Here is a 26,810-nt window from a genome sequence, read left to right as displayed (position 1 = left end):
GTGTAATAATTCTGCGCGTTGTTTTCTCGACATAACAAACACAGCCGGACGCGAATGTATACACACTACTTGCCTCTCACGCTTTAAAGTTGCAGCGTTCAGCAAATAATATAGACATGCATGAATAAACAAATGTGCGAGCGGTGGATTGCGTTTCAGCGACCAACACAACAGGCTAGTTAACCATAACCCGCCAACGAGACTGTGTTGTTTTCAGGAGGTCGAAGCTGTAATTATTTCTATATATACTTCGCATTGCCCTCGTTCCATACACTTTACACTACACATTTCACAACCCACAAATATACCTGCATGATTTACACGATCGCTTTGCATTATAAACGTGAAAAAAAAAATTGGGGTACGATCTTAATTGAGGAGCTCTGGGTGGTTTGTTTCGCTGTTTCGAGACGGATTCGGTTCATAGGGGACCTCGTTTTCTTCACGGGATGCGCAGCGGCTGCAGTAGCGAGGCAGCTGGCGTGCAGGAGAGGTGGAGTGGTGGAGGTAAGGAGGTGATGGGCGTGTTTGTGTGTCGCAGTGCAGTTTTAAGTGTGTGGTGCAACTCTGAGTAAAAGCAATAGTTTTAGATATTTATGGGGGATGGCGGTGCTTGTTTGTGTGCGAATTGCGAGGGAAGGAAGAGCGGTATGTGTGTGTGTGTGTGTGTGTGTGTGTAGCGGTGGTGTTGCTAGTGGTGGTGACAAGGCAAGCTGGTAGAGGAGAGAGAGAGAGAGGGAAGGCTGTAGTGGCTGTGCAGGGATTGTGATGAATGAAGGAAATAGTAGCAGTAGAGTTGGTGGAGCGGTGTGCCCGAGGGAGAGAAAGGATAGATAGTAGTGATTGAGATAATGGTCTTAAGTATCATAACTTGTGCGTTTTATTAGATCAGTACTGTTATTACGTACATGCAGATATTAAACGGAAAACCTCTTAGCGCTTTATTTGGGTCGTCATCCATATTTGGGGCTTTAAAATTTGCCTTTTCGCATATTAGTTCAGACGTGAGGCGCTGTTTGTTCCTTCCAAGCGTAGCATTAACTAGAATGAATGTTCATATAATGTCACTTCAACACTATAAAGTTTGTTGGACCATCTGACAGTACCAGTTACAAATGTGTGCTCTTACTTGCGTTTTCTCCCATGCTGCACCTATAATTACTCCAGCCCAGAAGTATTGCGGGAATGTGTCACGGATCCAGATAGTTACATAAGTATTTGTAATCTGATTAATAATTTGCCTCGCCAGAATTCCATGACAAGAAAAAGAATGCCTAAGTGTTAGTTGTGCGACAATGAAGGATACAAAACACTACTTGGCTGGTGTTTTATGAAGCTTATGAGTTTGCTAATGACTCCAGCTTATCAATGTGTTCTCATCGCTCCTAATTTTAGACCCGAGAATTACTGAACCGCCTCGAATCGCTGGTGAGTCAGTCTTGTCAAAAACGCGTATAACTCCTCGTTCCTGCCAGATGAATGAACTTTTAAGGTGAGAAAGGCGCGAATGTTAAGCATAAGTCATTTACTGTTACATGGTCATGCTGTTATTCCAAACATTTTGCTTTCTGAATGTTTGCCGATGAAAGGCTTCAAAATGTCTCGTATAAATTATTGGTTACGAGGAGCGAGTCTAGCTCAAATACACCACCTGTTCATCATGTTTTAATCCACCAATTTCGCTGCTTCCGGAATAACGAGCCCTGAATAAGTCAATGATGCGGGTTCATGGAAAGCTATCCAGTGAAATTTATTGTTCCTTTGTAATTTTAACGTCAGTCAGGCAGAGAATTTTAAACTTCTTGACGTAACTTTGTTAAGTATCAGTTTCCTGCTGATGACAGCCTCCACCCGTATGCCACGAATGACGGATCTCGTGGTCGGTGATTTGCCTGCGAACAGCTTTGTGTTGCGCCATTATCGCAGGAAATATTGATGTGGTAGTGAAAGGTTTAAGCGGTTCTCAGTGACATCTTGCCTAGGGAAGATTGAAAGGTCGACCACGTTTTTACGGTATTGTTGGAATGTCGTGAAGCTTTTGTCAGGATCCTCTTGGCATTTTATTTCGTAGGTTATACTTTTTACCAAGAAGTCAGTGTCCCGTCCCGCCCAGCAATAAAATATAAATATCTTATTAAATTTGAGGATGAAATCTGGCTCCACTACACACACCCTTAAGTGGTTTTAAAATACCTATGCTTACTTACGAACACAATGAAATAAAGCCATCTGTCCCGAGACATGATACTTCAAAGGATAAAGGAGAAAGATAATGTAATTATAATGCATGTATTTATTCTGAAATGATGACATTATTTTTATGCTAACAAGGCAAGTGAGACTACTACTGTTTAAGCCTTCTACCCCATCCACAGGTCCTCTCTGCTGCAGGTGATGGGGAAACGAAGCGCCTCCAGCCGCCGGAGATCCATCTGAACTCAACATAGCAAGTATAAATTAGTAGGAGTTATTTGCAGTATCAAAATTTAACTAACGTACGATTTTTACAAAAGCTGCTACTCGGAGAGAGTTCTTATCTCAGAACTTGATAGAGAGAAGCCGAGATCAATGCAGATAAATTACGCAAGTCCTCCCATTCGAGGTGGTTCTCTCTCCCGACCTGACCCATTTTCTCTGTTCAAGGTGAGTGGGAGACTAAAAGAAACATTGGCAACTTAAGCTGCAAATGTTTCGCAGTCTCTGGACTCATCCTGGAACAGAAAATGAGTCAGGTCGGGAAGGAAAGAAAACTCATCTCGAACGGGTGGACTAGCAAAATTTATCTGCAAGACAGATAAGATAATGTAGTAAAAGAAAATCAAGTAGTAAATCAAGCAAAAAAAATAAGTTCCTTGCCACCTGGAATTTTTATTAATCCTTCCATTCCACCTGTATAGTCCACGATTCGACATTTTCAGCCATATAATCAACCTATAAAACCGATGTGGAAATCTCTCTACAGAACCACAGTCAACCTGGAAATATAGAAAACACAATAAATGTTCAAACAACAATAATAATACTACTACTATATAGTTAGTACTCCCTCCCCTCCCCGCCCGTACGTTATCCAACCTTCCTGCTACAGCTTCCTCCCGTTCTTACTCGGCTTCTACAAAATGGGAGGATATAGGGATAAATTTTAAAAATGAAATAGTTACTGCTAAAATACGTTTTCTATGAAAGAGTTTATGAGAAACAGTCTGGGGTAAGTAAACTAATAAAATTCTCTCTACATATACAATTTTGTTTATTTCACTAGATTGCCTCGCTTTGTTGATAATTATTGCCTCGCTTTCTCTGTTAAGTAGTTGTTCTATTTACTACTACTGTATTGTCCCCCATCCATCCCCCCCCCTCTCTCTCTCTCTCTGACACCCTCCATATGGGGGAACACCACTACACACATTACAAACAAATCGCCAGAATCTTAGTGAAAAAAAATTCAGAGAACCCGCCAACATGAGTTGCAGCAGACCTGACCTGGCGAGGCGATGAACACACACTTCAGGAGAGACACTGGTATCGCAGAGAAACCGTCCGCCTCCCAGCCACAGCCAGCCATCGCCCCAGGGAAAGGTTAATGGATCTTCCTCAGTGAGAAATCCTTGGTTCGACCGGTGGATAGCAGCAGCAGCATCAGCAGTCTCCCCCAAGCGCCAGGCACACCACTGGAATAACGCAAATACACGTAAACACAAACCATTCATGTCAGTTAGGGAATAAATACGATTATTAGTGATAAAGCAAGGCAAGAAAGGCAAGTGTGTATATCTTATCCTCAATGCGTAAACACACACACTTCACACACAACCTACAGCACCGTCCCATTTAGCTAAGGGGCGCCGCTTAGCCCGACGCATAACTCACATCGGAGGGCGCGAGTTTTTGTGTCGTAAGGGAGACAAGGAACGGGTTGGAGGAAGGTGCCTCGGGTGGAAGGACCGCGACACCCTGTACTGTACCCTGCACCCCGCCGCTCACCCCACGGGGACGTGATAAGAGAGGAGCACGACGAGGCGGGAGGGGAGGAGGATGCTCATGAAGATAGCAGCCTGTAGCAGTAGTAGATGAAGAAAAAAGAAAAAACTGCACGAGGATATTACCTAGATATCATTAAGTTAAGGAAAAATAGAGAAATTATTCAGGTAACATCTATTGTCTCTGCTCTTTTCCTGCTTTTTGCTATTCACTGAAAAAAAGATACACTAAAACAGTTGGGAGGGTCTTCGTATTTTACTGGGACAACAAAATGAAACTCTCCACATTACAACGAAAGACAAGTTTTCATTCAACGTAAAAAACTATTATTGCATTTGTTCGCAAGTATATATATATCCTTTCTTCCAGGAACATTACTGTGGATTAAACAGATACACCTCCAAGACCAGAAATATATATGTAACTCGTTCTTATTTGAAACAGGTCGTGAATAAAAAATGAGTTGTCTTTTGTTGGGAAAATACATTAAGCATTGAGGGAACAGGAGACGAAGAGGACGCGGGGGCCGGGAGGGGGGGGGAATGGAAAGACGAATACCGAATTTGGAAACTCCCCAACAACGCCAATTGAGTTCTTCGAAAGGAAATGAATAAATAAATGAAATGAAAAAAAGTTACAGTACCAGTAGTTATTATTATTAGGTTATTTGCATTATTATTATTATTATTATCATTGTTTTACTGTTACTACTATTTCTGCTGCTGCTGCTGCTACTACTACTACTACTACATTTTACTACCGAGAAAACAAATTACTGGAATCATTATAAAGAAGTATAAAGAAGTAGACGTAGGAAAATAAAAAAAGGCAAAAGCAAGATGGTAAATATTTCTTGTCGCGTTATTAAAATTAAATTATATGCCTTTCATCATTAATGACTTCATTCAACTCTCTCTCTCTCTCTCTCTCTCTCTCTCTCTCTCTCTCTCTCTCTCTCTCTCTCTCTCCTGTTTGCTTTACATGAGAGAGAGAGAGAGAGAGAGAGAGAGAGAGAGAGAGAGAGAGAGAGAGAGAGAGAGAGAGAGAGAGCATAACACAAATTTATATTCTAATGAAGCGCAAAACATTACAAACTCGGGTAAAAATGAAGACATGAAAACGAAAAAAAATTGAAATCTTCATCAACAACCATGAAAATCTGCAAAGCTTCAAGTGCAGACGAGAGAGAGAGAGAGAGAGAGAGAGAGAGAGAGAGAGAGAGAGAGAGAGAGAGTCCGCAGTACATCCAATTAATCAATAATGATCATTCTTCCTATTTCAACTCACAAACCACAGACACACACTAACAATGGGAGTTTGTTTACAGTGTTAGCAACGAGAGAGAGAGAGAGAGAGAGAGAGAGAGAGAGAGAGAGAGAGAAATAAGGATAACCATCTATCACTAACATAATCAAACATCACGGCCTTCAAAACTCACAAACCACACACACACTAGTAATGGAAGTTTGTTTATAGTGTTAGCGACGTCCTCCCTTCCCTTGCCTCTTCCCTTCCTTCCCCTCCCAGTCGTGCTCGCTTTCCCTACGAGTCGGTCCAGTGTTGGGGGCTGCAGGGTGACCGCAGGAAAGTGTTGCATCGCTGAATTAAAGGCGATGGGCCGTCCCTGGCTGGCGGGTGGGCACTGGGGGGTCGCTCAAGGGCGGCACACACACACACACACACACACACACACACACACACACACACATACACACACATACACACACACACTTGGTCTCATCCTCTTCCCATGTCGTGATTCTCGTCATGAATGTCTTTGGGGAGCGGCTCTCTAGGGGTCCTGTCACGTGGTCTCGCTGTCCTACCTGTGGGTCTCCTGTGGGTCTCTTGTCTGCTGTCCGGTCCCCAAATCCCATTACCGAGGTCAAAAAATGTCTTTCTATATACAATTCGCCGGTGGTGGGAGTGAAACTTTATTTTGTTGGCTCAGTGAAGCAGGAACCATTCGTTTTCTTCATTTTTTTTTCTTTATTTGTATGTTTTTTCTTGCTTATGTATATTCATGGTGTATCATTCCATCACTCGCTAAGATGAAGATCGACTCACTGCGCACAAAGACTGACAAGAAAGCGTGGGCTGTGCTTTGCTTTTCTTTGGCCTCAAGGTGCGAAGGTTTGATCCGAGTGAGCGGAGACCCACTTAGTGAGGAGCACCGCTGCCTCCAACAGGTAGGAAGGGACGGAGGGAGGGGAAGCCCGGCGCCTGTGATCACCTCCACGCCCCTGCCAGCGACATTAAGAAAAACGTCAACCAGCACCTGCCTTCGAGGGAAATATTCCAGCCTCCTCCACCACTCCTTCCATCTCCCCGGGACGCCCTTCCCTCCGAGGAGATGTTATAGGACTAGCGATCCAGCGTAGCGTAAGAGCATCAGTATCGTCAACATCTTGCTTTCAAGCCAACAATAAACCGTGTTGAGCATTGTTAGCTTTTGATGAAGGATTAACAGCAGAAGCAACAGCAGCACCAACAGCAGCAGCAGCGGCAGCAGCAGGAACGTAGGTGCCTCATACGCTATGCAGGAGTGTTTGTGAGAGGGAGGGAGGGGGCGCCTGGGGCCACCCCGGCCTAACACACCCACATTCCCGTTTTTATCCTCTATTTCCCGGCGTATTTTCCTTTGCCTTGTACGTCACACCTTCCTGCATACTTCATTTAATTACGTGGGAGTGAGAAAGCAGCACAAAATGCTAATATAAGCCCAGAAAGTAAATAAAATAATAATAATCCGAGGAATGTGGCAGTTCAGCTCGCCTGAGGCCATGCCCCCAACGAGCTGCGCAGAGCAAGTGTTGCAACAGCTCCCTTCTGTCCACCCTCTTCCTACTCTCCAGCTATCGAGAAAAATGCTGAAAGTATCCGATGTATAAGAGAATATTCAAAAATATATATCTAATAATTCCTCGCTGTGAGGCAGACGGTGAGTGAAGGTGAGAGCTCAAGTTCCAGCCGTGGTCGCGGCGGCGGTGTGGCCCCGGGCTGGCCGGCCCGCCGCCCTGCCCCGGCTGGCCACATCCCTCGCCGCTCCTCTCCGCCACACCCGGAACTGCTTTACTTAACGGCTCACATCCGGTTACAAATTAGGTAACGGGAGGCATGTACTGCTAACGGAGTGATCGCACACGTCAAATTACCCGAGCGTTGATGAGCGACTCGGGCGACTGGCGACAACACCCAATTACGAGGCGTCGCGGCCACACGGCTTAGTGTCTCGTCCGCCCATTAGCGTGGCGGCAGCGGCTCTTCGTGCGAGGACTCAGGCAGCCCGGCACCACGACCTTGCCTAAATCAATACCCGAAAACTGCATGACTGATGAGCTCAAGCAGCAATCCTGACACCGCGACAGTACAGCACGAATAGGTACAGGTGTGGGAAGTGACCAGCCTCTCCCCCACCCGCGAACACCACGAGGCACCCACGCACTGCACCCAACGCCACCGAAAGAGCCCGAGGGAGCGCCGTTTCGTCTCAATATGTCGTTCCCTCGCTAACACCTGCCTCGGGGGCCCTTACACAACACAGCTCTGCTCGGTCAATATCAGACACCTAAGAGGATGAGCACTCTTCTACCTCCATGTAATAATGTAATCATCCAGCCTTCCTCCCCCCAGGTCTCCGAGCACTGGATGTCGCGACTGGCTTGTACAAACTCTCGGGCACGTCATTGATATTCGCGGCGAGGAATGGTGTTACTTGCGGGCTTTTGTCTTCCGCTGATGAAAAAAAATGGCAGAGGTGATCTGAGTTAATAAAAGCATCGAGTGTGTCAAGATTTCAGCAACGATGTTCCTTTGTCTACCATTGCAAAATATTTAGAGTCCCATCTTTTAAAATAGTTTACAGCGTTATATCAAATCTATTTAAGTGCGACTAATTGTTCAAGAAAGCACTGACTAGACACGTAACTGGAAGGGGAGAGAGGATTTGCTAGAGTAGCATGGAATAGACAGGCAGCCAAATAAAGGGGTGGAAAAAGTTAGAGATCTGCATTTCCTGTATTGAAATCACAGGTAATGATGACGATGATGATGATGATGATGATGATGATGATGATGATGATGAAATGCAAGAAAAGTGTAATAACTAAAACACAAAACCTTCACTAGATATCACTTCACCTCCCTGTACAATCTCGAACGCGTTCCGTCTGACTTGATACAATGTGCCTTCACTATTTACTGTAAATGACAAGAGAAAACACAAAAGCTACTTGAGTTCATTACCTAATTAGTTTGGGGACTCAGGGGGCGGCTGGTAAAAGAACAATTACGCCCCTTAATTAGGTAATGCGCCTTGTTATGTACACTACACTAATTTGGAAGTAGTACTTAATGATATGTTGGTTTCCGTTCCTCTCTTCCTCAACTTCCATAACTCAATTATAACATTAAAATTCTCATTGTAATACATTCTAAAACTGAAGATATACCATTAGATATAACATGAAAAACAACTAATTTCCAACTAGAAGTATATTTAATATCAACGAGGAGAGAATGAGAGAGAGAGAGGAAGGTTTGGGAGTTTCGGAGCGTCATTTCAAACGAAGCCTCATTTTCAGGTTCGAACGCTCTCGCTCCGCACGTTCGTATATGCCGCTCTCATTTTTATCATTATTCATGTAGAGCTCGGCGTCCCCTCGTCCGGCAGATTACATTTCCTTGTTCATGGACGAGGAGTGAAAAATGAGTGACCATTTTTGCCATCCTACATATTGAACCGAGCACTTCGTAAGGTATTATACATATATATATTGTTACGTTCATTTCACATCGCATCTCTCTCTCTCTCTCTCTCTCTCTCTCTCTCTCTCTCTGCGTTAGCCCATTTCCATATTTTCAAAGCACTTTTTTTTTTTATATTTTCATCCTTAATATGCATGTTGCGATGGATACGTTGTGCACAAAAACACCGCCATACGAAATTCATCACACACACACACACACACACACACACACACACACACACACACACACACACGCAGAATAAAAGAAAGAAAAAAAAGCAAAATAAACAAGCGTCAAGGCAAAATGAAAAACGGTATAAAGTATAGAAAAAAAAATATTAAAAAATTTGTATATATGCTGATGAATACAGTCAACGGGGGTCCTTTCATTGCCTGTAGTACTCCCGCCGCTGAGGTAAAGCTAATTTCGCCTCACTGCTGGTTGCGTTTCCAAAAATGTTTAATTTAATCGAGTCCCGAGAGGTTACGTTTTACTTGAGCTTCCCCTTCTCCTCCTCCTCCTCCTCCTCCTCTTCCTCCTCCTCCTCCTCCTCCCTCATATGGAAAAGTGGTAAAGGTGTGTTTTTAAAATGATTCACGAGGACATAGTCGAGTTTCTAGGAGGAGGAGGAGGAGGAGGAGGAGGAGGAGGAGGAGGGCGAAGTCGTGGGTCAGCAACGAATAATTTCTAACGTGAAGGCGAGACGAGCTGTAGTGGATTGCTAATGGCGGAAACTGGAGGCAAAATAATGGTATGTGTGTGTGTGTGTGTGTGTGTGTGTTGGAAGGGGTGGGGGGGTGATTAAGTCCTTACCTTTCACCATTACTGACCCCCTTCCCTCTGTTTCTCCCTGCCCACCCCCCCCCGCCCTCTCCCTTCCTCCCTCTCCTCTCTCAGTTACCCCTCCCACGCTCTCCTTTGACCCCGCTCTCCTACTTTTTTTTTTTTATACGCAGCCCCGTCACAGAGAGAGAGAGAGAGAGAGAGAGAGAGAGAGTAGCGCTGTACACGTCTGATCATAACAAACAACAAATATACAAGACCCTCCGTTACCAACGTTATTGGCATATAGTAATAAGTATTTCTGTTGCAAAAGGATTAGTGTTCACCTCGAAAAAAGTTACGTAAAAAAGAGCCATCGGGGTACAGTTGCGTTCGTGTGTGTGTGTGTGTGTGTGTGTGTGTGTATGTGTGTGGCGGCAGCGGCGGCGTGTGGCAGAGGTGGCGGTGCGGTGGGGAGGTAGTGGTAGTGGTGGTGGTGGTGGTGCTGGCGAGAGCGAGTGAGGCTGGCTGGGTGGTGGCGGTGGCGGAGTAGCGTGAGTCGTGGTCCAGCCAGCCAGTAGGCAACATGACTCAGTGACGCCTCCCTACCTCACTCTACCTCTCACCCGGACTAACCTTCCCTCCGCCACCCTAGCTAGTGTTTAGTGTTCCCCGCGCGAGTGTGTGTCCCTCGGAGTGTGTACAGTGTCACCACATCGCCCAGGATCCCTGGCTCCCAAACAGGTGAGTAGGACGCCGCTGGCAAATCCGCACCTCAAGTCGACACTCCTCAAGGATTTTTGGCTATGCATATTTTTTTCTCCATTCAGCTGGAGGTGAAAGTCAAGTCGCAGTCTCTTAGTGCACCAGGCATCACGAGAGCACCTGTGCGTCCCCTTTGTCCTTCCTTAGTGTTCTTTCTAAGTGTTGTTTTGGAGTTCATCGCGAACGCTTGAATGATTAAGGAGGGAAATAGTTTTGCATCTTTCACCCACTGGTATCGCACGCGGCATGACGGTCCCTGCGTTAGAAAAATCGTAAATAATTTGAGTTTTGCGCGAGGCGTCGAGAAAAACATGAGGGTGAGGGCCAGCGAGGGGCGGCGATGGGGCCAAGCGAGAAGGTACGGCAGTCAAGGACGTGTGTGTGTGTGTGTGTGTGTGTATGTATGTGTGTGTGGTGCCTCTTGCTGGAATACTCGTGCCTCGTCCAGACGTGGCTAGAATGTCTCAGCTTCAGCAACCCTCGTGACTCCCGCCCCCTCCCAGTTCTCCTCTTTTTTCTCTCCCCCCTTGTGTGTGTGTGTCCCTCTCCGTCCCTCCCTCCGTCCGTCCCTCCCTCTCTCCTTACCAGCATGCCACAGCCACGGTAACCACAACCTTCTCAACCTTTGTCTCGCTCTGACGCAGGAGAAAGTAAAATGTGGTGATCAACTTTTGCTTATCTACAATCACCCGAGTGTCTGGAGGCGTCGCGAGTGGATGCCCCAAACACACACACACACACACACACACACACACACACACGCACGGAAAAGATTTAGAAAGGAGATCAGAGCCCTAACACCGACCTTTAGCACCCACGGCACACCAACAGAGGGGGAAGGACCCACACATGACCAGAATGAGAATCACACCCATAAAACAACACCAACAGCAACATGATAGCGACAGACCCACTCCCCGGCACGGTAAACCTCCCCCAGAGACGTATGGCTGGTATGGGTGACGGGGAGGCGCAGGTAACAGGTGAGAAAGGGGAACGTGTAGATAGAAGAGGCCTCGCTCGTCGCCAGGTCACCAAACAGATCGCTAACTCTCACCCACGTCCCGCTCACCATCACGAACGGAGTTAACCAGGCGTGTCATGATTAAACCTGCCGATGCTCTCCTTTTTTTTTTTACATGTCCACCAATTTAGGATTTCTTTTTTTCTTCGAGTGTTTTTTTTTCTTTTTCTGAGCTTTCTTGGCCCACCCACACATCAGAATCTCAGGCTAATTATTCTTTTTCCTTTTTTTTCAACACCTTTCCATCTCTTGAATGCAAATTACAAGGGATTCAAGACCACTTTTCCAATCATTCCTCCCGGATAGGATTACAGGCTGGCGAGCATCAGGGGTGCTAATCTATCGTCACTTGTTTTTTCATCCGTCTATTTCTTTTTACGTGCCTTAAGTCTTTCGGAATTTCCTTGAGGCTAATTAGGCCTGTCGGGTTGTCTTTGTGATAACTATCAATTCATTCCTCTTCTGCCTCCCTTTTGTCTATCTAGGCCTCCTCTGTCTTCGTTTAATTCGCTTATGTCAAACTAAAAAAACGCATGAATCTCTAGGCGCGTTAGTTTTTTCAGTTCTTCAGATTTGAGATAATTCCGAGTGGCGCTGTCAGGCTTATTAGAGCTTTACTGTATTCTTTACGGCCCCCTGACGGTCACTTCGGCCTTAGATGGGCTCTTTGGGGACCCAGTTTGAGACTAAGGACTGGGCTGGTTACTAAGGTGTATTTTCAGTGATTTTGGGGAGTTTCGTCTAAGTGAACGTGTGAAAACTAGTATCAACCGCCACCACCACCACCAACTCTACTACTACTACTACTACTACTACTTCTACTACTACCACCACCATCTAACAATCTAATACCTCCAGACACATACTGGCTCAAGGGGCATATTTACGTTTCATTCTATTAATTTTTTTTTATAACACGAGGGTCAAGTTCCAAGAAGCAGATAATGAAAGGCAAATAAACTAATGGTTTTGTCTCCGCTCACTGTCTAAGATGTTGCTATTTCAGAGAGAGAGAGAGAGAGAGAGAGAGAGAGAGAGAGAGAGACTTGTAGGAAGAAAAGGCAACTCGAGAACCACAAAGAAAGTAAGAAAAACAATCAACATAATCCAATCACACATCAAATTCACATAATCAAACATAATTCAACGAAAATAAACGCAAAATACCTCTAAAAAAGAAAAAAAAGAAAAACAAGTCAAACCCTCTGAACTCACTATCCTCAAAAGACAAATATTTTTTTACAACATGCCAAACCTTGAATTCCCCATTAAAAAGAACAAATTCCCTGAAACGAAAGAAGCAGAGAAAAAAGGTAAAGTCCCTTCGTAAGCACAAATGATAAAAGAAAGTCATTAAACACCTGGAGATGAGAAAAAAAAAAAAAAAAGATATCCCGGAGTAAATAATGGTAAAAAAAAAAAAAATAAATCATAACAAACCTGGAGGCAAGAAAAAACGTATCAAAATAAATAATAGGTAGAAAAATTAAAATACACACGTAGACGAGAAAAAAAATATATCATCCCTTAGAAGAAATAATAAAAGACTAATACATTACACAAATAAGAAGAATTACACTGATCACATTAATACACACATTATCCCTCACACACGACACCATTTCCATCAGGATGATAGTGACGGTGACGCAGTTGACGACCGGTTATCAGCAACGAAGCCATTAATATTACTCCCAACTGCTACTCCTTGGCATTCCTCAGCTCACAGCCACTCCGGCATGCATCCATTCCTCGTATAAGGGACGCCAGGTACGGCAGGTGAGGGCCATGTGGTGTACGTGCCTGTCCGTACATATTTAGTCGCCCGTGCACACCGCGACCCCCAACGGACTGACCTTAAATATGTACTACTACTACTACTACTACAACCACTACGTTACTACCACTACATCTACCATTATTACCTTACTACTATAGCTACCACCATTCTACTTTTCGTCCTCCTCCCACTACAACCATCATCATCATTAGTACGACCACTAATACTGTTTACATGTACTGTTACTACAACTATTACCACCACTGCACTTCTGCCACTACAACCACTACTGTTCCTATTGCTATTACAACTACCATCATTACTAGTACGACCACTACTGCAGTATACATGTACTGTTACTACAACTATAACCATCACTACACTTCTGCCACTACAACCACTACTGTTCCTATTGCTATTACAACCACCATCAGTACTACCACCAGCACTTTTCCCACCACCACCACCACCACTACTACAGCTTTAATAATAATAATTATTATTATTATAATGAGACTTCCCGGATTATGAATGCTTTTCCTTCGCGTATTTTTTTCTCTCCGAATTTTGTTCACGTTTTCCGCTAATTTTCTGTATATTCTGAACTTCATTAGCAATACCTGCCGCTAATATTTAGTAGTAGTAGAAGTAGCAGCAGTAGTAGTAGTAGTAGTAGTAGTAGTAGTAGTAGTAGTAGTAGTAGTAGCAGTAGTAGTAGTGATTTAATAAGTAACATTCACATCTGTTTATTTATATATTTTTCTGATGAATGTATTAAAAAAGATCCGATAAAAAAAAAATACGCCAAGCACGAAAATGTCGATCAGAAACTCCCCGTAAAATTACTAATCACAAATACGAAGGGACGAATATATACAAAATTCATTCGGATTTGTACAGTGTGCAACGTAATACACAAATATATACACCTGTACACTCAAACATTTCAAAATTTAGAATACAAACGAACAATATTTCCCTACCATACCTCCCCCCCTTCTCTCTCTCTCTCTCTCTCTCTCTCTCTCTCTCTCTCTCTCTCTCTCTCTCTCTCTCTCTCTCTCTCTCTCTCTCTCTCTCTCTCTCTCTCTCTCTCTCTCTCTCTCTCTCAGTACCATTCACTATCTCCACCTGTCTTCTTTAATTTCAACACCTCTCTAATGCCTTCTTCCTTTCCCACCTGTCTCCCTCTTTTCCTCTCTCTTCTCCTTCAACGCTTCCTACGCACCCTAACCTACACTGGTGCCGCCCTGGGGACTCCTCGGGCAAGCCATCGGTCTGTAACAGGTCCTCCCGCATCCCTAAGGTCTGGTATGAAAGGCATTAAGTCCGGGTTGGGTTCCTGAGGGTCTATCCATGTATACTTCATTGGGGTTTGACTACTGTTAGTGTTGAAAATATAATGTTTGTTTCGTAGTGTTTATAATGTGTTACTATCAGCAGTGGTGGTGGTAGCAGTAATAGTAGTAGTAGTAACCTTAGTTGTAGTAGTAGTCGCGGTAGTCAGTAAAACCTACAGTCCTTCCAATTAGAAGCGATCTACCTTTATCTAACCTTATCAGTTCGCCTCTGCCATTTACCTGTGTGATTACGATCTCTAAGAGGCAGTCCAGGTGTGCTAGATGTTAATGACCCCCTTTGGAAACAGGTAGAAGGTAGGAGTGATGGAAAGGGTAAGTAAGGATAGAGGGAGAGAGAATTGATATTAAGACTAACAGTAAGATAAAAGTTAAGAAAAAGGCTATACAGGAGAACTAAGAGAGAACTAAGAAGAGAACTAAGAGAAGAAAAGGGAAGTGTTTTAATGTGTCTAATTAAATAAAAGGGATTTTACACAGGTTAAATATTTATGTATCACGATACTCGCATATTTTTTTTTTTTTTTTTTGCGAAGGCAGAGAGGAGGACAAGGATGATAAGGAGGAGGAGGAGAAGGAAAAGGGGGGGGGAGGAGGAGGAGGAGGAGGAGGAGATTTAATTAATGTTATGGCTTATTTACACCTGTGAGTTTTCATCCATCTCTCACACTCACACACACACACTCACTCACTCACTCACTCACCTCACTCACTCACTCTCACACACACACACACACACACACACACACATGTATTAAAATTAATGATTCGAATCTTAGCAGTGAAAAAAAAAAAATCGACATATCTTCTGTCTGGCTTAGAAATGAAGGATTACGAAGCAAATTAAAAAAAGCTGAAGGCTAAGGGGAGGCTGGAATTAATGAAGGCGTAATGGAGGGAAAGAGATAAAAGCGGGAAGAGGAAGCAAAAAATAATGAAACTAGGTAGGGTGGAAAAGTAAAGAGAGAGACACAAGGCACAAAAGATGAATAAGGAAGAGAGGAAGAGAGAGGAGAAGGAATATTAGATGACGAAATATGAACAGGTGGAGGGAGGGAGGGAGGGAGGGAGGGAGGGAAGGTTAGGAGGGACAATACCGGAATGAGAGAGAGAGAGAGAGAGAGAGAGAGAGAGAGAGAGAGAGAGAGAGAGAGAGAGAGAGAGAGAGAGAGAGAGAAAGGTGGGGGAAGATATGGGGGAGGTGGTGTCTGAAGGTTGAGGGTGGGTCAGGGAGGGCGCGAGGGCAGGGAGGGAGGGTGGGAGACGAGAGACAGTATTTGGTCACAGTGAAAGTTGACCAGCAGAGTACAGAGTCCGTCTCCTTTTGTTTATTCTCTGTGTTCATTTATTTTCTTCCCAGTGAAACAAAAAAGCTGAAAAAAAAGCTAACTTTGTAAAATGGCATGTGAAGATCGAAATCCACGTCTTATTCTTCATTGTATGTGTTTTTCCTCGTTTTTGTTTCCTTTTTGTCTATTTCCGCATTTTTTCCCTCTCCTTTTCTCGCTTCTTATTTTAGTTGCAATTTCCTATCGTCTCTCACCTTTATTCTTTGTTTTTTTTTTTTCTAATCACTAGATCTCTTGCAAAATACAACAATCATGCTTAACATTAATATTTTACGTTACAATCCTTCGCAATACGGGGCACGTTTTTCTGTTTTCAATCTTTTTTTCCGTCTCTTTCATTGCACGAGTCTTCCCGATCATTAAAACAAATATTCTTCTCGCGGGGGACTCACGCACGCCACGCCTTTAAAATTAAGCAACAGTCACGGAGAGGTTAACGGGAGCAGCACGCAATGTAAAAACGTGACCCAATAAGTCCTTGTGAAATCACGAAAGTCCAACGAAAAATCACCAAAAAAAAAAAAAAACGCGATTCTTTGTCCCAAGCTAAAATTTTACACACATGAACGCACACACCTGATCCACCCACCCACCCAGCGACACACACACACACACACACACACACACACACACACACACACACACACACACGTGACAATCTAATGCATCTGTACGCTACCTGTCCAGTCCTTTCCTTACTTGTCACATGCACTTTCACTTGCACGTGACGCCGCACCTGAGAGAGAGAGAGAGAGAGAGAGAGAGAGAGAGAGAGAGTGAGAGAGAGAGAGAGAGAGAGAGAGACGCACACCTGTCTATTTATACGCACTTAAAAACACAGCAAAAACTACAAACTACTAGCAAAAATAAGCGGCATCTTGTCACGTCGTCAACTGATTGGATCAAGGCAAAATATCACCTGCTCTACCTGACCACCTGGACTCGCACCTTGTCAATTAAATTCATACTAATTGGGGGTTACAGAATTCTTCTTAATGTGCGAATGTAAACAAAATATTCACATGGAGTGTTTTATGTTTTTTTTTTCCTTTTTTTGGTTTTATTTAAGTAAATGGTTCTCTCTCTCTCTCTCTCTCTCTCTCTCTCTCTCTCTCTCTCTCTCTCTCTCTCTCTCTCTCTCTCTCTCTCTCTTTCACACCGTCAACGCAATCAACACATCATCCACTTCTTCTTTTTTTCTGCAACCACAGTACCACTTCAAGCGAGGGATTGCCTTCATGTAACACTGCACGCTGGAGGAGGAGGAGGAGGAGGAGGAGGAGAGCGCGACTTTTTCTTCTTCACCTCACTAATTATGGTCGCTTTTTCATCCCATTTCTCTTCCCCTACATTATCTACCTAGTTTCCTTTACCCTTTATTCATTCTCTCTCTCTCTCTCTCTCTCTCTCTCTCTCTCTCTCTCTCTCTCTCTCTCTCTCTCTCTCTCTCTCTCTCTCTCTCTCTCTCATCTCCGGTGAACTATTGTTTTGATTGACAACAAAGGCTATTATCCAGCGGGGCGGGGAGAGGGTTCATGTGAAGGGCGGCGGGCGGCCTCTCATTCACGTCTCTCATTAAACTTTCTAAGTTCGCCAATTAGTCGTAGCTACAGCCAACCCCACCGAGCCTCCCGACCTCACCTCATAACCCAAGTTCCCGCCTGCCTCCTAACACCGCGTAAACCTCGCCCGTGATACTCTACCCGGCGCGGTATTCAAAATATGGTCTGTACACCCGCCAATTAGTATTCGCAACAGTGGCTGGGATTAGCGTGGGCGTGTTGCGAGGACTGACCGGCACGCTACTACTGCTGCTACTACCACCGCCGCCCATCGCACAGCCCTACCTCCCTCCCCCCATGCGTGCGGGTGTGGAAGTGCAGTTATTTGAGAGCTGGAAATCATCCTTCGAAATCTGCATTGAAATACCTGCCTTTGTGGTGCACCTGTGTAACTCAATAGCCAGACGAGCTCGATCACTACCACTCGCTCTCCCTTGTACGAGCCACGGCTTGTTTATGATGGAAGTGTTGCCGGGTACTGCTGACTGGTTACAGATGTAGTTAATTGTTCTGCGGTACTAAAAGGTAATTTTGTAGGGTACTAAATACTACTTTCGAATGAAACGTATTGTTGTTGAGCAATTAAGACTTTTTGTATGTACCAGTTAACTGTTCCGTACTAATGACTTAATTGGTAGTTATATTGAGTACTGTAGTCGTGAATTAGTTGCGTACTGCTGCTAATGACTAGTTTTACATGGTATTAGTTTTCATTTAGTACTTAGTTTTCTTACCTTTTCGTTCCAGAGGGGAGACACCAGTACCGCAGCTCACCACCGCCACCACCACTACCGCCACCACGATGCAGGTGGAAAAGCTCGTCTCGAAAGCTTCAAATAGGTAAGAAATGAGACCTTTATTCAAGTCGACGCTATTTACGCATGCGCTCATTCACCTCCCAAGCCTCCATCCACGCACACCCACCCACCCAGGCCCCTTCCACAACCCACCCACCCAGGCCCCATCCACGCACAGCCATCAAGCTCTCATCCACACCTCTCCAACCCCCATCCACACCCACCCAGCAGCCCCATCCACACACACCCACCGCACGCAGCCACCCGCACACAGGAGCCGCGTGCAAATGCCAGATAATGCTACACAGAAATTCCCTGTGAAAATATAATGGAAATTTGACGAAAAAGAAATGGCGACAATTATACAGTGACAGCGAAGTGCTAAGTATGTGCATCACGTTTCCCACTTATCGTTCTCTTCTCAACACGAACGTCTCCGTGTGATCGCTTTACTAATTGGTGGAGGTAATTATGTGACCGCAAACTGCACCTTAACGAGGCTTGGAAGCGGCAAAAACCGAAGGAGCAGAACGTTCCGATGCACGGTTAAATATCAAACAATGAACAGTCCAGCATTTGGTTATCGTTAATATTTAAGGTGTCTGGTAATTTCAATGTACTGCTCAGGTTACTAGGTTACTGGCTGGGGGAGGAGACAGAACTAAGAAAAAGTCAGACAAACTGGGTAATAAAAAAATAAAAGGTAAAAACTGTAAACTATGCAGACACACACGTTACTGTTAATACAAGTTTTACACACACACACACACACACACACACACACACAGCAACAGTTCGAACATGAAGGTATAGCAACGACGAACACACACACACACAACAACAACAGTTCGAACATGAAGGTATACCAACGACGAACACACACACACACAAAACAGTTTGGACATGAAGGTGTAGCGGTGACGAATACACACACACACACACACACACACACACACGACGGTCATAAAAACTAACGGCGTGAGGGACTGACCTTATCGGGAGCGGTGCGGACCTGCGACTGGTCCTCAGCAAGCGTCCCGGCTCCGTCAGGCGAACCCGTGGCGATGCTGCTTCGTCTCGGCGGTTCGTCTCGCTGCCCCGTGAACCTCCCGACCTGTGACGGCAAAATGCAGCGTTAGCAAAAGCCGGTAAGGTTCAAATTACAGAGCAACTCTCCTTCCAGCGAACTAAAAACTAACATCATCGGTAGTAAACTTTGCGGAACGAACCCGCCGACATCACAAACAAAGGGTCCGAACCGCTGTACACGCCCAAAACGAACCACTAAGTGAACCCTCGTACCTCGTAAACAGTGAAGGCAAGACCGCGACACCAGTACCGGAAAGCAGAACAAAAAAACACGGAATAAACAGACCAGTAAGGCACAAGGAACGAACTTGGAAAGAGAACCGTCATATTAGCATAACATCCACTGAGCGCAGAACACATTCCTTCACTCCAGATAGACTTCGATCCTACATAGAGTCAGTAAGACAGTCTGAACCCTTGAGGATAAACGTAAAGTGCATTGAAACCAACACGAGTAAATGTAAAAGATAATCCAATTTCACTGCCAGGCAATTCCAGACGCTTCACTTCTGTATCTTCACATCCAGAGAGAGAGAGAGAGAGAGAGAGAGAGAGAGAGAGAGAGAGAGAGAGAGAGAGAGAGTACTCCCTAAGGCGACACCTGAGAGAAATGCCTGGACCACACCCACACCTGCGCAGCTTCCACGCCCGCAACCAGTACTCGCCGCCATGACGCTGCATGAACCAAACTCCACCGTCACGTCTTTTCCATAAAACTTACATTTCCTCAACTTTTTTTTCGATTCTTCTTTTTATCAACCCTTCCGAGTTCATTTTCCACAGGTAGCAATTAAGGGCCAGGTAACCTTTGCTAATGTGAGGTGTAGCTTTGCATCCCGATCACACTTTTTGACGTCAAGGGACAAAACCATTCACCTCACTCTTTTTGTCTGCATTAAGCGTCTTCCTATGCATTCAGATGACTCCAACTACTGCATTTTAATTCCCTCGCTCTTTCTTTGCGTCGCCTTCGGTTGTTCCCTGACACTGATGATCTGCAGTAAAAGAAATACTTGGTTAAGCAACACAGGAAGGTCGTGTGAGGAAAGCAATTAACACTATAAAATCATAACTTTTCCTCTTTCCTTCCTTTACGTCTCTTGATATAACATTACGAGAAAGTTGTGTGAGGAAAGCAATGACAATATAAAATCGTCTAAGTTATCCTTTTTTTCTCCTTTATGTCTCTTGTTATAACATTACAGGAAATTCTAATGAGGAATGCAGGAAAATTATAAAATCACATTCTCCTCTTTTCCCGCTTTACTTCAGGGTCTAAAACCATGGTAAGCTTGTTTCCTGAAAGCTTGGATGATCAGATAAGTATATTTCATTACTAGCACATCAGAACGAGGGTAAGCAGTGTGCACAGCAATTAACTCATTACCACCTGAAAGTCATGACGGTTCTCAGGATATCTGCACATTTTTAAATCGTAAGAGTCTGACTGTAAAAAAATAGAATGAAGAAACAATATATTACTGATAATTTGAACATGAGATACGCACACACTCACAAACAAGAGAACGGAAAAAAAATATCGTTGAATAAGGAAAGTTGAAGAATAAATGCAAGAAAGATGATGCAATATCTGATCTCTCTCTCTCTCTCTCTCTCTCTCTCTCTCTCTCTCTCTCTCTCTCTCTCTCTCTCTCTCTCTCTCTCTCTCTCTCTCTCCAGCGGCATTAACACAAGCATCCAATCTCGTCCCATCCCCATTCTGAATCAATGGGGGGAGATATGAAGGATGACAGGGAGGGGGAGGGAGGGAGGGAGGAAAGGAATGAATGAAGGAGGGGGGCATTTAAATCTCAGCTAACCCCTCCTTCCACCACACCAAATAAGACCTCTTAAAATCTCTTTCTCTGGCAGGGGGACCGGAAGCCATTTATCTCGCCTGACACGCCCCGGCTCCCGCTCTTTACCTCACCTGGCGGGGCAAGCAACAAGGTATAATTGAGGAGTACCTTATCGCCTGGAAGCTCCTGTCGCATTGTATCTGATCACCGCCGTGGCTCGTTCTGTCTAATTGGGTGATTTGGTTCCGAGCTTCATCTTGAAAACCCGATGCGATTTCTGGCTCGTGTCCTCCTTCACCATCTGGCGCGCGGAGTTTCCAGCCGCAGGGGAGGGAGGGAGAGCGGGAGAGCAGGGAGAGGCGAGGCGGGGCGTGGGAAGGGCTCGGTGAAAGGGGTTAGCAAGGTGTGAAGCTTCGATGTTACCTGTGTTACGTCTTGTTTAGCTCAGGAGAGTCTTGTTTACTAGTACATAACGTTATATATATATATATATATATATATATATATATATATATATATATATATATATATATATATATATATATATATATATATATATATATATATATATATATGTCTGTGTGTGTGTATTTTTTTTATTTTTTTTTATTTTTTTATTTTATTTATTTATTTATTTATTTTTTTGTGTGTGTGTGTGTGTGTGTGTGTGTGTGTGTGTGTGTATGTGTGTGTGTGTGCACTGTGGATTGGTGGTTTAATGTTTAATCTTGTCTTTTTAAAGGTGTTTATATGTATGTGAATTAAATATATTTATTTGATACATTTTATGAATCCAAGCAAATAACAGACGTAAGAGATAGTAATCAATCAAATGCCAGTAGCTTGCTTACATTACTACAACAGGTAATTAAAAAAAAACTACTCATATTTTTACTACTATCAAACTATAAAAGCAATGTGTATGTCCCAATGAGAAGGATACTAACGATAACACACACAGAACACCAGGTAAGTCACTAATAAGGTAGATACACACATTTGTCAAGGCGTGGCGGTGACAAGAGAGTGATTTAAGACGTGTGATTTGGATGATGAGCCACTTCTCAGGTGCTAAGCGTCCACACACGAGGGGGAAGGGTAACGGGAGAAGGAGGGGCAGTGGAAGGGGAAGGGCAGGGGGCGGCAAGGGGGTGGGGAGGAGTGGCAATTACCTCACCATTACTGGGGCAAAACTTCACCTGGGGACCGGATGTGAGACATTACGTGGTCGGGAAGATGCTCCGGCACGCGTCTCGACTGGTTTGGGTGATACTTAGTGTGTGTGTGTGTGTGTGTGTGTGTGTGTGTGTGTGTGTGTGGAAACGTGTCGGCTTCTGAATCCATTAGGGGGTATAATTAATTGAATGACTGATTCTCTCTCTCTCTCTCTCTCTCTCTCTCTCTCTCTCTCTCTCTCTCTCTCTCTCTCTCTCTCTCTCTTGCAAAAAATAAAGGACCTTTGCACTGGGTGGTGGCGATGATTGTGGTGGTGAAGCTGGTAGTGTGATAAAGAGCTTCCGACGCCTCCAGCCTCCTGCTCCTCCTCCTCCTCCTCCTCCTCTTCCTCTTCTCTACCCTCTAGCGGCGGGCACGCGTCTTCTCCAGCTGTGTTGACAAGTTTAGTACAGAGTGTCGGGTGTCAGTGGAGTCAGGCCCGGGGCGGCGGATGTTGTAAATTTGGAGGGCGGGTTTCGAGGAGGAGGAGGAGAAGGAGGAGGCGGAGGAGGAGGAGGATTATAAGGACCAGTCTTGGGATAATAGAAAGAACAAGGAAGTAGCATCTCCACCTTGTAGCACAAACACCTGGTGCCCCTCTCATGCACTCTCAAGGGTAAAGAAATTCCTTGCATTACACTCTTCATTTTCCTTCCTCTTTGAACAAGACTGGTGTCCCCACGCTTCATTTTTTTACAGACTAATTAACCTTTATCTTTTTTGCTCTTTCAGTCTCTTCCAGCTATTCAATAAACACGCCAGGATGGTGTTAACATGGCCGTGGGAGGTTCATTAACGTAAAACAAGACGAAGAGGCTCAAGGTTAACTCTAATTTGTCGCATCCCGAGAAATATGAAGAAAAAGGCGTAATTACAGTCCTGCGGATTAAGTGTTTTCTGCCTCGCATTAACGATTATCTCATATTTCAGTTTCAAAAAGGCACAAAAGAGTTCGCTATGCCCCGCTGACCAAATTACACGGTGCAAGTTTCAAGCGGCATTTTCTTAACCTTTTCGCGTCGTCCTCTGCGCATTTATTCCGCCGTGGAGTTATAAGTAATAGGAAAAATGTATTCACGGTGAGATACGATACACTTGATCATGTCACTCGCCCTTAGAGCCTGAGAGGAGCTGAAACTTCTTTTGTTTTTAATCATAACTGTTCTTTTTTCAACCTGTGTGCCTGATACGTATTCACAAAGGACGAAAAATAAGAATGCTGTGATTATATATGAGGATGTTCAAAGGCCTTCGCAAAATCAATTAGTTTATTTAAGGACGTTCTACATGTATGAATAAAAATAAGAAGCACTAACAGAAAAAAAAATTATATATATGTGATCCAACTAAATGAGTCTGATTCAAAAGCGTGAGAACGAAGCAGTCTCGAGACCAAGCGAGGCAGAGGTCACCCGAGGAAAAACGTTAAAAAGCACTAAACTCCTTGGCAGGTATTTTAATGCGGCGAGGGAGGCTGACGGCTGTAATTTGGCGAGCTTATGGACACAGGTAATGGGGCGACCAAGCTCACCTGTGCTTGATTCAGGTACACCAGGTGAGAGAGTTCCATGAGACGTACAGGTGAACTAAAGGAATGAGGTGAAGGTAACTTGCTTTTTCTTCCATTAATTTCCATGATATCGTTGCAGTAATACGTGTCACATACTCAAGCACGTTTTTCCTAGTCATTCACTATAATTCCATTCATTTCTTCTATCAGTTAATACCGTAAACAGCCAAGAATTTCTCCTTTCTCTTCTCTGTTCATTCATATCACTCACTCCCTTCTCATTCACTCCACATTCACTCCTAATAACTCTCTCATTATATATCTGTGACCTACCTGCTATCTTCCCACGCCTCCCACCTCTCCCCCCACACCTGCCATCCCTCCTCCAGAAGCCACAGGTATTCTAACGCCAAAACCCGTTTGACAGAAGCAACATGTGGCCTGGAAGGATACGAGGGCCAGGCGAGACGAGGCTGAGAGAGGGTGGCTATTAACATAAATTCGGCTTGCTTTTATTCTTCCCCTATCGCTGAATCTTAAACATTAGCCTTTTATATTCTTTTTAGTACGATGGTTAGATCTCCTGTTTTTCGTTTCAGCGGAGGTGGAGGTCAGCGGGGTCTTAAATTTACGGCAGGAGGCAAGGCATATTAATTAAATTCAGGTAAACTGTGCACACAAATATACCTGTCCTAATAAGTCCAGCTAAGTCGCCTGTGTTTTCCTGGTTTAATGCCGCCGAAAGTTTACAACTGGTCTTATAAAAGTAGGTTCATTCATGATTCTATCTAATCCTTTACTGAGAATGAAAGGTGTGTGTGTGTGTGTGTGTGTGTGTGTGTGTGTGTGTGTGTGTGTGTGTGTGTGAGCGCAAGATGCCTCGCTTTTAGTACACTCATCCTCGGGCCGCTGCACTGGCATCATAACACACAGCCCTTCATTAATTGTACACTACCGCGCTACAAACTGCACTATGCATCTTGATTATGGTGACGCCATGCTGAATCACACTGGCCAGATTATGTGGCGGTGAAATGCAATCTTCCGCACCGCCTCGAGACATGTTGGGGGAGGAATATAGATGCACCTTCACAAACCGGCCGGGCAGAGGTAACCACGAGCACCTTGGAACGCTAATGAAAATCTACGTAATTTTTGCCTCACTAACACAAATGAGGGTTTGGGCAAATCGTTCGTTTCTTAAAGGACACGAGAACGCCGCCGTGCTGTTTGGTTTCCTTTGTGTGGGTGTGGTCTTGGTGTCTCCCTCTCGATTTTATGCTGCCCGAGCTCAACCGAGGCCACTTCATAAACCATCTAGACAAATTGGTTCATCGGGTGCATTTTACTCGACTTGTTCTGAATCTATCTTGAGCTGTACTGATGCGATCGCTTTTGTATTGAAATGTGGCTGGTTCTGGTTATCCTCCTCATCTTCCTCCTTCATCTCCTCCTCCTCCTTCTCCTCCTCCTCTTTCTCCCTGTGTGTGCGTTCCTCCCTCCCTCCCTCCCTCCCTCCCTCCCTGCCTCCTACCCTCTCTCTCTCTCTCTCTCTCTCTCTCTCTCTCTCTCTCTCTCTCTCTCTCTCTCTCTCTCTCTCTCTCTCTCTCTCTCTCCTTCCCTCCCTCTCTCCAGACTGAACGTAGTGGTGGTGGAACAAAGGAATATTCTCGCACCCGCTTTCTTCTTCAACTTTCTCAAACGTGCATTGAAATTAACTCTCTCTCTCGATTTCGCTCAAGTATCATCTTCCCTTTGGCCGCATTTTCCCGCCCCCAGCAAGGAACACAGACGAGGCATCATAAAAATCACACACACCTGCCACATGCCTTCCACCCCCTCAACTTCACAACTATCACTTGCTCTTACCTCCCCCGCTCCCCTCCCTGCCTTCCCTCCCCGCCACCTGCAGCCCCGCGCCTCCCCTAGGACCGGCTGGCAGGGGGAGGCCACCGGATGCTCTACATCCTTGAGAAAAATCCCGTCTGGAGTCTGAACGTCAACAATGTACTGTAAAAAAAGGACAGCCAGGTGTGCGCTGCTCGCCGTGGAGGCATCCGACTCGAGCCTCGTCTGGTCGTTGAGCGAAGTCGTGCGTGTCGTGATGAATGGCGTGTGTGTGGCGTCGCTGTGATGGCGCGCAAAGGTGTGTGGTGTCGGGGTACGCGCGGTCACTCGCCCCGGGCTGTGGCGGCCTGGATTGCAACCTGTTTCTTTCTTGGCCGCCCGGCACCCCGCAAGACCCCGCCCGGCCCCTTGTCGCCGCCGCGTCGCGGGTGAAGCAGCGGAGGCTCGCCCCGGCTGGTCTCGGTGTGAAATATTGGGGAGCGAGTCTTTGTTCAGCCGTGTTCGTGGCCCTTCGAGGGAGGCCAGACCCGAGGCGTCTTGCTGTGGCCTTAATTTAGGAGAAACGTGAGTATTTTATTGAGGCAGTCGTACTAACTCTCTCTCTCTCTCTCTCTCTCTCTCTCTCTCTCTCTCTCTCTCTCTCTCTCTCTCTCTCTCTCTCTCTCTCTCTCTGCGCCTACGTCAGGGAGAAGCAAGAGCCTGACCTTTTTCACAGCCAGGTCAACCCCGAGGCAGAAACCTGTTTTCCTCAAATTCGGGTGTGGGTCAGCCGGCGGGAAGGAAAAAAAAAGGGCGACTAGCGATTCATCTTGACGAGGTATTCTTCTTTGACTTTCCGTCTGGCCCAAAGGTCGCCCGGGGCGGGTCAGGACACAAGTCTTGGGTCACCTCGCGCTGCAGGGCTGCCTCTCACCCTCTCACTGCAGCCGCCGCCACTCACCTGATTCAGTCCTTACACTCACTCACCTTCTCCCACATCCATTCACTCGTTTTTGCAACTCAGTAAACATCTACATCCACTCATCTAATCGGCAGTCCATTAGCTCTGGACAGTCATCAGCTATACACAAACATCCTGCTCCTTAAGGCACTCCATTTTTTGCACATGAGAAGGATGCTGGTCAAGGGCTACGGAAAAAAAAAACATTGTCAATCCCTATAAGTCCTTAAAGACGTAGCCAATCTAGTTTTGGAGGCGTCTTGGTACTCCTCTCCTAAAAGT

At 45.1% G+C, this 26,810-nt stretch overlaps 3 long non-coding RNA genes across 4 annotated transcripts in view; 2 read left to right on the top strand and 1 right to left on the bottom strand.

Annotated features, from left to right (window-relative positions):
• Positions 1-410: 410 nt before the first annotated feature.
• On the top strand, positions 411-2,505 carry LOC135090995 (uncharacterized). Its single transcript, XR_010262230.1, has 2 exons — positions 411-507; positions 2,376-2,505. It is a non-coding gene; the product is annotated as an uncharacterized LOC135090995 (long non-coding RNA).
• Positions 2,276-26,810, bottom strand: part of LOC135090994 (uncharacterized) — a 47,178-nt gene continuing 22,643 nt past the window's right edge. Inside the window, exons 2-6 of one of the 2 annotated variants that reach the window (XR_010262229.1) lie at positions 19,119-19,241; positions 18,065-18,160; positions 3,871-4,055; positions 3,484-3,671; positions 2,276-2,975 (exon numbers count right to left, since the gene is read on the bottom strand). This is a non-coding gene — a long non-coding RNA (uncharacterized LOC135090994). Of the gene's footprint in view, positions 2,976-3,483; positions 3,672-3,870; positions 4,056-18,064; positions 18,161-19,118; positions 19,934-26,810 lie in introns of those variants that run through there. The other variant, XR_010262228.1, reaches the window with a different exon arrangement.
• The window catches only part of LOC135090993 (uncharacterized), a 46,963-nt gene continuing 29,854 nt past the window's right edge, over positions 9,702-26,810 (top strand). The window contains exons 1-2 of the long non-coding RNA XR_010262227.1: positions 9,702-10,236; positions 18,078-18,170. This is a non-coding gene — a long non-coding RNA (uncharacterized LOC135090993). The remainder of the gene's footprint in view (positions 10,237-18,077; positions 18,171-26,810) is intronic.

The sequence above is a fragment of the Scylla paramamosain genome, chromosome 36 (assembly GCF_035594125.1).
Source record: "Scylla paramamosain isolate STU-SP2022 chromosome 36, ASM3559412v1, whole genome shotgun sequence".
In the NCBI taxonomy this organism is placed as follows: domain Eukaryota; kingdom Metazoa; phylum Arthropoda; class Malacostraca; order Decapoda; family Portunidae; genus Scylla; species Scylla paramamosain.
This window is presented reverse-complemented; position numbering and strand designations above follow the sequence as displayed.